Source organism: Chrysochloris asiatica, unplaced genomic scaffold (genome assembly GCF_000296735.1).
Source record: "Chrysochloris asiatica unplaced genomic scaffold, ChrAsi1.0 scaffold00209, whole genome shotgun sequence".
Lineage (NCBI taxonomy): Eukaryota > Metazoa > Chordata > Mammalia > Afrosoricida > Chrysochloridae > Chrysochloris > Chrysochloris asiatica.
In genome coordinates, this window is record NW_006408727.1 from 5045887 (window position 1) to 5057333 (window position 11447).

The window sequence follows — 11447 nt, forward strand, 5'->3', positions numbered from 1 at the left end:
TAACAGTGTTTCACTCCTTCATTCATAATGTTTTCATTGGCTAAACACTCAGAAGTAGTATGTCTCTCCTTCTTAGTCTATCTTAGTCTGGAAGCTAAACTGAAATCTGTCCACCAGGTTTCATTTGAACTTCAGGCATGTTAGAAGCTATGCTGGCATATGGCATTCAAAATACCGTTGGCATAGCTTCCAGTATCACAGTAGCTTGTGTACCATCACAGCACGACAAACTGACAGATGAGTGGTGGAGAGATGAGTGATGGCTGTAAATTTTAGTACAAATGAAAATTTCCAAAGATATCTAATTATTATAATATTAGAAAATCAAAATTTTCTTAAACAGAGTGCATAAATTATGAAACTTTGTTTAAAACATCAAATGGCATTTACTTTTTATTGACTCTTTAGAGGCTATTTATTACTCATTAATGAATAAAATTGTTATTACTCAGAATATTCATCATAGAAAGCTAGTACCATGGGTTCAAGTCTCTGCTCTGTAATCAGGAAGACAATTGTGAAGTTTTATTGGCATTGTATCTCTTTGATCACAGGTTTACTGATCTATAGCACAGATTTTGAGGCAGAGTCATTTGATGTACTTACATGTATCTTCTATGATTCACACATGAAGCGCTGCTGCTGTTGGTTGATTTTCCTAATTCACACTCTTTAGTCATGAAAAAGATTGGTATTTACTTAAAATTGTTCATTTTTATGCAAATTTAAAGGCAGAATTGCAAGTAAGATTTAACTGCATTATTGCAGAAAATATTTTTCCAACCCAATTTCCAAAGGGTCACTAAAAACAAAATAAAAAATGGTGGGAGTTTTTAATTTTACAATTAAAGGAGAAATTTGTAAATGTGGATAATACTCAGATTGTTCTACAGCATTGTACAAATAGAAATGGCAACAGAGAGATTGATCCCCTTAGAGAGAAAGGAATCTCCTCTTAGGAGCCAAAGTTTTGATGGTATTGAATCTGCTTCTGCCATTGTCTTTTCTGCTTGGTCTTTAAATATTGCTTCTTTTACTTATATGATGGTGGTGTTTATATGCCAACAAGTGGGTCTCGATTCATAGAGACCATGTATAGATTTCTTTGGCTGTAGATTTTTACAGGAGTAGAAAGCCTAATTTTTCTCCTGTGGAACAACTGGTAGATTTGATCTGCTGACCTTGAGATTAGCAGCTCAGCTAGTAATACACTATACTACCAGGACTCCTTGATTTGTGTCATATAATTTATGTTAAATAATGACAAATTTGTTATAATATCATCAATTGTTGCCCCCACTGCAAAAAATTGAGTGAAGTCCCTGAAAAAAACATGGTATTTTCTTAAATCTTTAGATTACATAAGAAAGGGTTTGGAGAGATGTTCATCACATTGCCATTTTTCCTACATTATTTGTCCTGATTCTCTTCTCATTTCTCTCTCTGTGATGCCTCTCCTCACCTTTCTCAAGAATTGCATAATGAATAAACTAATACAAGATTTTAAGACAGATTATAAGAAAGCAAATCAGGAAAAAGTAACCAGAGAAGTATTGGTTGAGAGATGGTAGGAAAGGAATAACTGGGTATTGATAGAAAGATAACTTGTACACAGAAATTTTATGTTAGATTAATCAGTGTCTAAAATCAAGCCCAACCCACTATTGTTGAGTGGATCCCAACTCATCATAATTTTATAAGACAGAGTAGAACTGTCCTACAGAGTTTCCAAGGCTATAATCTTTGCAGAAGCAGACTGTTACAACTTTCAGAACAGCTGGAGGGTTCAAACCATTGACCTTTCATTTAGCAGGTGAGTGCTTTAACCATTGTACCACCAAGGTTCCTGTAGATCAATTCAAGTACTGAAAAATCTTCATGAAAATGTGTAGCAGCAGGATCCCCAAATACCACATAAATATCCATAGAAATAACAAATGCCAGCTTAGGCAAAAGCATCATTTGATATTTATACATGCAGTGCTAACAATAACAACCAACACCACACAATTTAGCTTTCACTTTCTTTCTGAATGCAAAATGTTAAGAGAAGGCTCATCATTTTCTGCTCAGTGTTAACTGGTTCCTTTCAACCTTCCTTTTTCAGCATATCTTTCTTTATTTTCTCAGGAGGAAAGCTATATACTTGCCCTGTACTAGGAAAGTTAACAAGTGATATGATATTTTCCCTAAGCTCCTAACAGGATTGTTGGAATATATTTGGAAGCTTACATTAATGTATTCTTTTCTCTACACTTTTGTTACTCTGCAATTGAATTAAATTCCCACAGTCAGCACTGAGGATCACAAAGAAACAACATGTAACCACCTTATCAAGAAATGTTTTGTACAGACACACCAATACACCAACACACAGACACACAAATAGATAAACTCACACACACATGAAATCATATTCTGTATACTGCCAAGGTGTTCACCTGGTAACCAGAGGAATGAGAAATCCCATCCAGGTGCAGGGTTTTGACAGAATCAGATCTCAATTGTGTATATCTTCCTATCCTCAGTGGAGTTTGGTTTACAATAAATTCATGGACCTGCCATTATTCACAGGATTTTCTCTCAGCTATGACAACATTCCCATTCATTTTACCTTCTATATTCTCTCCATCTTTAGATTAAAAATTATGATTTATAGAACCCATGAGAAAATTCTAGACCATTCCAGACACAGAAGTCTCTTCATTTTAAAACTTAAAGCATATTTACTTAGTATCATGCTCAATCTGTTTCAGATGCACCAGTCACATTCTTGTGATACCTAGGAAACTGTCTTTCAAATATTCTTCTACTTAATTTTCATTCCTCTAAGTTGAGGTGTATTTGTTTCTTTATATGAATACTTGTCTTTTAATATGACACAGCTATAAAACAAATGCTATGAGTAACAGAACTCCAGGAAGGTATTTTCTAAAGCTTCATGTTGTGATAAGGTTCATATTTTTCACTAGGGCCGCAAAGGGGAAAAGAAAGAAAAAATATTAATAATGCAGGAAAAGGGACTGAGGCAAATAATAAAAGTATGAGTCAAACCTCAGGTATAGGAAGAACTCAGGAGAGCCAAGCACAGAGCTGAGAATGAAAGCAACAAAGTCAATAATGGGTCCCAGAGAGACAGGAATCTGAACCTGAGTGAGAATCTACCAGGCCAATATGGGTACCATTGCTCTAGTAACTCCTGAAGTAGGGCTAGGTCTTTGCAGCCTAGACACTCACTGATGGACAGGGATGTGTAAAACAATGATTTTTAACAAAACTTACAGTTTACAAATGTATATTTTTGTGTGACATTTGAAATTTTTTTCTGATAAACTGTCTTTCACCTCACGTTAAGAACATTTACAAAAGGAGATTGTTTTTTTACTAACCATGGCATATTTTCCTAACACACCAAGTGACAATTATACTATTAATATACTAGCCATTAATCTAGGTTTTTAACACTGACATTTATGTTCTTGAGTTATAATTGTACTTCAAATTTCTACAACTTGAAAGTGAAATCCTTGAGGTCAACAAACATTTTAAGTCATGTTTACATTTCTAAACATCAATTACAGTACATTTTATATAGTAAATACTCAATTATCTTAGGTTTTTAAATTTTCTCATTCTTAATTCTATATCTTGCCATTTACATTTTATGAAAATTCAAATATTCTTTACTAAGTGATGAAGCCCTGCCCAACTAACAAAATCAGTAAAAATTTAGTCACATCATTATCTTTTAAGTGCAATGAAAAGTCAGGTGGGTGTAACCTGACCTGACCAAAGGTTTCTTTTTCACCATTTCTTAACAGTTTTGTGCTGTATATACCATTGCCTTTGAAACGTTTGTACTTCTTACTCAGATGAGTTCTGTGACATGCAGAGATAGATGAGAAACAAGCGCAGTGTGAAGTCGCATATGAGGGGTTAGCTCTAAATTTGCCAGCCACTAATTCCTTTGAGTGATCATATTTGTTCTTTGATTACACATAATCATACTGATTTCAAAGAAAAGAGCCAGAAGAGATGAAAATGCTTGAATCACAAAACAACCTCAGGTGGTGTCTTTGGCACTGAAGAGTTGACATTTTCTTTCCAAGTATCAAAATATGAGACATAGCCAGACTTTGGGGAAGTTGTTGTAGTAGAATTAGCCCGATGGCAAAATATGACTAAAAAACGAGTAGTAGATTGTGTCTAGTGTATTATGGAAGCCATGAAGAACAGAGAGGGACATAAAATGAGAACTTCTTGTCTTAATGGTTCATGGTGAAAGTATAACAGTGTTGCATAGGAAGTGCCAAGGTGGCAATATCTCTGAAACCTAGGAAAGTTCTTTGCCAAGCAAGAAGGTACATTTTCTTCAAAGAGGAAACTATAACTCTTACCTATTATTGATTGAATAAAGAGTTGTATTTCCACAGAGTGAAAAATGTGGTAAAAGAAAGTTACAGAAAATGTTGTTGTTAAGTGCTATCCAGATGGTTCTATCTCATAGCAACCCTGTATAGGGTTTCTGAGATTGTTAATATCTGCAGGAGCAGAAAGCCTCAGTTTTCTTATGCAGAGCAACTGGTAGACTTGAACTGCCTTGTGGTTTGCAGTCCAGTGTGTATCCTAAAGAGCTACTACACTATAGAGATAAAATCTTCCTTAGGAATTAACTTATAAAGATCAAATTCTTAAGGATTATATTGAGAAACTACATAAATGTATATACATTTTTTTTTTTTTTTCTTCTGTAAATATGTTATTGTTAGTGGCATCAAGTCAGCTCTCAGGTATGGAGACCTTATATATAATAGAATGAAATGCTGCCCAGTCCTGTGCCATCTTCACGACCATTGTTATGTTTCGGTTCATATTTCCTCTGACTCTCTTTTACCCACCTTGATGTTCTTTTGTAGGGTCTGGTTTTTCCTGATGACATGTTCAAAGTAAAGGAGCTGAAGTCTCATCACACTCACTTCGAAGAAACATTCTTGCATTTCTTCTAAGACTGATTCATTTGTTTTCCTTGTAGTCCATTTAATAGTCTTTGTCAATGAATGTACAGTTCAAATACAAGTCTTTTGTATGCCATTTTCAAATATAAAGTCACTGCATTTTGTTATTAAAACACGAGCTTCAATTTGTTGAATTATTACTATATGTCAAGTACCATGTTGACTATTTTGCAAGTATCATTGCTTTTTAGTCTATGCCATAAGTCATAGTAAATGTGTAAAATTATCAACCCAAATTTAGTTTTTAAAAAACAAAGAGAGATTTAGAGATGTTAAGTGAGTCACTCAAGAGTACACAACTAGCAATTTTATCACTAGGATTTCAAGCCAGTTTTTACTAATTCTTAATCCCATGGTCATATTTAGTAGGCTGTAAGATCCCTGAAGCAAGAAGCAGACATTTTAATGGGACTGCAAAGGTCTGCTCAGTGCAAAACTCAGCACTAATGAGATAATTCGGATAGAACAGCTTTGGTTTCTTGATAATGTGAGATTGGATGTTTCAATCAGGAATCAGAAATTACTGTTTATCCCCTTCCACTAACTTCATGTATCTGTAGTTTATTTTATTTAAATTTATGCTTAGTCATTTAAACACATACACACACACACACACAAGACATCTTTACAGATTCTTACACTAAAAAATGCCTAGAATATGTTATCATATAAGACCACTTAGGCTAGAGGATAAATGAGTTTGGTATCTGTAGAAGATAAAATTAAGTAAACAGCAACCTGTGTAGAATTCTGTCTTAACAAGGCTTTTTCCACCCCTGGAGTGCTGTGAGCTACACCTACAAATGTGTGCAGTCACTCAATAGCATTGTAAACAAAGGCTGCTGTGTTTTCTAGTTCTCAGAAATTCAATTAGAAAGAAATTTCACGGCTTTGTTTTTCCCTCATGAAAACAAATTGTCTTCACTTTGCTAAACTTAAGGCTTGTGTGCTGGTTCCAGGATGACATCGGTGAATTATATTACAGTTTTCAACTCTTCCTACAAACCCTTGTCCTACTATCCGCTGCATTCATGCATTTTTCCCCTCCATTCACTTATTCATTTCACAAGAATGTGTGGAATGCTTACTGTATGCCAGAGACATTAAACATGCTAGAGACAAGGTGGTGTATAAAACAAGCAAGATTTTTCTGCTAGCAAATACATAAACAAATATGCTATATAATGTCTGTGGTAGGTGCTAGGAGAATAAATAAAGCATGAATGGAGAAAGAAGATGTCCAGGAGTAAGGGATGCAGCTTATAATAAGGTATTCAGAAGAAGCCTTGCTGAAGGCATAGAATTTGAGTAGCACCAAAATTAAAATAAGGGAACAAAGGGACACACCTCTAAAGTAAAAATATTCCAAGCAAAGAAAAAAAAAATTCCAAAGTTCCTGAAGTAGATGTCTGCTAAGTAAGTATATTAAGACTCAGCGAACAAGTTAGGATTGCTATAGCAAAGAAAGAAATAAAGAATATAATCAGAGTAATAACCAAGAGCGAGGTCACACAGGACCTTGAACATGGGTAGATTTTGTTTGAAGGGTGATTGGGAAATAATTAGATTTTGTTCTAAAAGTGATGGGAAGTCTGGGAGTTTTGAATAGGGAATGGCATTTAACTCTTCCATGTGCTTCTTTCTTTTGTAGCTGTAACATTCTTTATTACCACTTAGTATGTCTTCTCTTAGGTTACATTTTTTTAATATTATTTTTTATTTCTTAGATTGATTTTTAAGCAATATATCTTTGAAAGCCAATAGTATTTGCTTTAGGGATAATCATATGCTGTCTTTACTTATTGCAGTCTGTTTAGGGTTGGTATTGTACACATGAAATTTTAAAACATATAACATATAATTCCTTTACCATACTTCCCCAGTATGTATACTATTGTTGATACATATTTTACTTCTGCACATTCTATATTTGTTTTAAATAGTCAATCCTTTTAAAAAACATTAAAAATAAAATTATATTCACCCACACAGTTTTAATTTCTGATTTTTTATGAGTTTCTGTAGATCTGAGTTTTCAAGTGATATTATTTCTCTTGCTACCAGATAATAGTGCTTTCTTTAAAATACGTCGTAGTAATGACCTTCTGGAGGTGCATCATCTCAGCTTTTATGTATCTGAAAATATGTTAATTTCACCCTAACATTGTTTAGCTTTTTTATTGTGAATTGAGTGAAGGTTTACATCAGTTTATATTCCATGAATCATACACTTCCTTTTGTCTTAATGATTGAAATCCCCAGTTTGACATTACTTTTTCCACTTCCTCACTCTAATTCATATTTCCATTCCTTTTTCCAACTTTTCTGAATTTTGTCCTTTTCAGTTGTAATGTTTGATCATTCTGTGGTGTGCATACCTCACTAGTGTTGTTCTCCCTATATTTGTCTATCTAATGCTTGGCTGAAAATTGAATCCCAAGGGTCAGTTCAGTTCCAGACTTGAGGGTGACCAAGGGTCTCAGGGTTCCTTCAATCTCTTTTTGACCAGTAATCCTGGTCTTTTTATATTATTTTAGCTTATAGAACCACCTAATATGATCCATTTAAAAACAGATAGTAGTAGTAGCCCAACACCATCTTGCTCTTCTGGTCTAAGGATCATGGTGACTGATGTTCTTGTATTCTATTTGTCCTATGCTTTTTCCAAGCACTTTCAATTTTCATCAATCTTATTTCCTCCTTAAAGGGATGGATCAACAGTTGTACCTTAGATAGTTGCTCATGAGCCTTTAAGACTCCAGTTGCTACTCACCAAAGTAGGATGTAGAACATTTTGTTTGTGGACTATGTTAAGCGAATTGACTTGGCATTCCCTGTGACTATAGACCTAAGTCCCCAGGCCCAACAACTCATTCCCTCAAGGTAGTTGGTAATGTCTAAAAAGTTTTCATAATTTTGACACCCCCATATGTTCTACCACATTCATAGATATGTTTGCAGCAAATATAAATACCCATGTACAAATACCTTCTGTCAAACCTTTATATATGTGTAGGTATATTCCTACCTTCCCTCTCACCCATTCATCCTTTGTATCTGACTCTAGATCACTATTACTGAAAGACTGCCTATATAACAATATTTACCTCTATTTCCTTTAGCTCTTGCACTCACCCCCATGCCTTTCCTGCCTTGATTATTCTTCTGTCTAACTCCTTTTAGTTTTATATTGACTTCCCCATCACCCAAGTTATCTTGAGTCTACCCTCTAACCAATGAATTACTCTCCCTTCCCTCTCACTCTTGATGTCCATCAACAAAGTATTTCTTTTAGTGTGAAAACATCCACTTGACTTTTACAATAGTGATCTCATGCAATATTTGCCTTTTTGTAATTAACTACATTCATTCATTGCATCTCAGTGTAAAGAAAACAAAAATCCTCACCACTGGACCAATAAACAACATTCTTATCAATGGAGAGAAGATAGAAATTGTCAAGGACTTCATTCTTCTTGCATCAACTATCAACACTCATGGAAGTAGCAGTCAAGAAATCAATCAACATATTGCATTAGGCAAATCTGCTGCACAAGACCTTTTTAAAGTGTTGAAGAACAAAGATGTCAGCTCGAGGACTAAGGTGCGCCTGACCCAAGCCATGGTATTTTCAATAACCTCATATGCATGCAAAAGCTGGACAGTGAATAAGGAAGACCAGAGAAGAATTGATGCTTTTGAGCTATGGTGATGGAGAAGAATATTGAAAATGCCATGGGCTGCCAAAAGAACCAACAGATCTTTGTTGGAAGAGGTGCAGCAAGAGTGCTCCTTGTAGGCCAAGATGGACAAACTTTGTCTCTCATACTTCAGAAATATTGTCAGGAGGAACCAGTCTATGGAGAAGGATATCATATTTGGTAAGGTGGAGGGTCAGAGGAAAAGAGGAAGACCCCCAGTGAGATGGATTGGCAAAGTGACAGCATCAATGGGCTCAAGAGTGACAACAATTGTGAGGTTGGCCTAGGACCAGGCCATGTTTTATTCTGCTGTACATAGGGTCACTATAAATCGGTACCAACTTGATGACACCTAACAACAGCAACTTTCATTCAGCATAATGTTTTTCAGGTTCATTCATATTATGAAGTGTTAAATTGTGTTATTCTTCAATGTTGCATAGTATGCCATTGTGTATATGTACCCAAGTTTGCTTATCCATTCTTCATGTGATAGACATTTAGGTTATTTCCATCTTTTTGCTATTAGGACTATTACTGCAATAAACACAGGTGTGCATATGTCTATTCATAGTTCATTATACTTTTTGAAAGTGATAGAATTTTAATTGGATTTTTTTTTTTCCTTTCACCTAATTAAAATTATTCTTTCATTGTCTTTTGGAACCAGCTATGTCTTAACTCTGATTTCTAAAATATGATATTTATGTTGGATTTTTTCCCCTCCTTTCACCACTTGTAGAATTTTCTTATTGTTGTTAGTTTTCAAGGGTTAATCTTAACCAATTTAGGTGTTGTTTACTTTGTTTATTCTGCTTATAGTTTTCTGAACTACTTGAATATGTATATTGATGTGTTTCACCATATTCTAGAAAAATCTAGTCATTATTTCTTCAATTATTTATCTCCTCCACTCTATTTTTCATTTATTTCTGGACTTTCATTATATAAAGTTGGAGAATTTCGGGAGATACAACATCTCTAAAATACAACCTACTGCAAACGTTAATAGGAAAAAAATATTATCTAGAAATAAAAATTCACTGTCATCAAGCCCTTCTGACTCACAGAAACTCTGTAAGACAGTAAAACTGCTCCCTAGGACTTCTGAGGCTGTAAATCTTTATGTTAAGCTGATGATAAGTTGGACTCACTGACAATTTGGCTAGCAGCCTGATGCTTAACCCACTGCTACCAGGGTTCAATAATATCTAGAAATAGAATGATTTATTGTTAAATTTGATAGTGTACAAATTTCATGTGGTGAAACAATCTGTGACTGAATACAGCTCTAAAGAAATTTGCACATGAGAGCAGAGAATCTTATTTAAAAATAAAATGGAAAAGATCTCAGTGTACTAAAGACCTTATCAAGTAGTCTCACATACATGCAATTTTTCTGTTGCTTTGCTACTTTAGTAGCTTTTGATTGTAGGCTAAACATTACAAATGAGTCTGTCAAGAAGCTTTGATGTTATTGTCTTACTTTAAAGATCTTTGTACTTTGCTGTGTAAATCAGATAGATTATATCGATCAGGTTTGATATTAGAGAAGCAGAAGTATGAGTAGCAGGAACTACAAGAACAGAAGATGACTGAGCTGAGGTGATCTTGCGAACCCACTGAGTTCACTGAGAAAAGTGGCTTGCCAGCCCACAAAGAAAGAGAGAGGTAAATGCCTTGGGGCTGGAGGCTTACTGACTAAGCTAAAGAAGATGCCACACATGCCCATGTAGGACAGAGGCCTGAATGTGCCCCCTGCAGATGTTGTATGCCCATATCACCCCCATGACATTTTGGTAGGAACCAACACAGGCTCTGGTTGCACAGCAGGCCAGATAGCATGACAGGCGGCCAACAAAAGAGGCCTAGAAGGGCCCATTAGCAGAGCATTGGTAGATCCTGGTGTGGCGCTGTGGGTTAATGAGCCAGACTACAAAGCCACTTGAACTACAAGGTCAGCAGTTCAAGCTCACCAGCTACTCCTCGGAAACCCTATACAGGGTCGCTGTGGGTGGGAATCGATTTGATGGCACTTAACAGCAACAACAATCAGTAAGGCAAGGTCCAGCCAGGCTCAGTAGCAGTTCACAAGCTTCAGAAGACATGAAAGTCTCCCCTTGGACCTGGAGCAGTAAGGTAGACATAAATCGCAGTCAATAACAATGGGCATAGGTAATATGGAGAATTTTCCCTTTTGAAAATCATTCTTTTTGTTTACTGTTGGCTTCCTACAAAATAATAATGTTTTTCACTTTAACAATACTTTGTAAGTGTCTTGTGTTTCTGGCTTGCTCACAGATTAATCTAGCACCCATGGAATGGTTAAAATCAGTGGGTATACATGTTTCATTCCCAACAGTGTTACGAAAGTTTGAGACACAGACCAATTGCATGTACAATGCAAACAGACAGATAGCTATCAGAAACATGTTGTAAGATATACTAATCTTTATGAGTTTTCCTTCCTTTCCCTTCCATTCCTTCTATTCACTTTGTAATTCCTCTTTGCTTTGATAGCTCTTTGATATTGACAAGAAGATTAAATTATGTTCTGTATTTTCTTCTACTTCCTAGTGAGAAGGTAGATGCAAACAAGTAGTTTCACTTTATTGAGATATTTTGATAAAGCTTTGAATATTTTCTAGATACCTAATATTCTAAATGCCATGAATATAGTATTGTCGTTGTTGTTGTTGTTATGTGCCTTGGAGTCGGCTCCGACTCATAG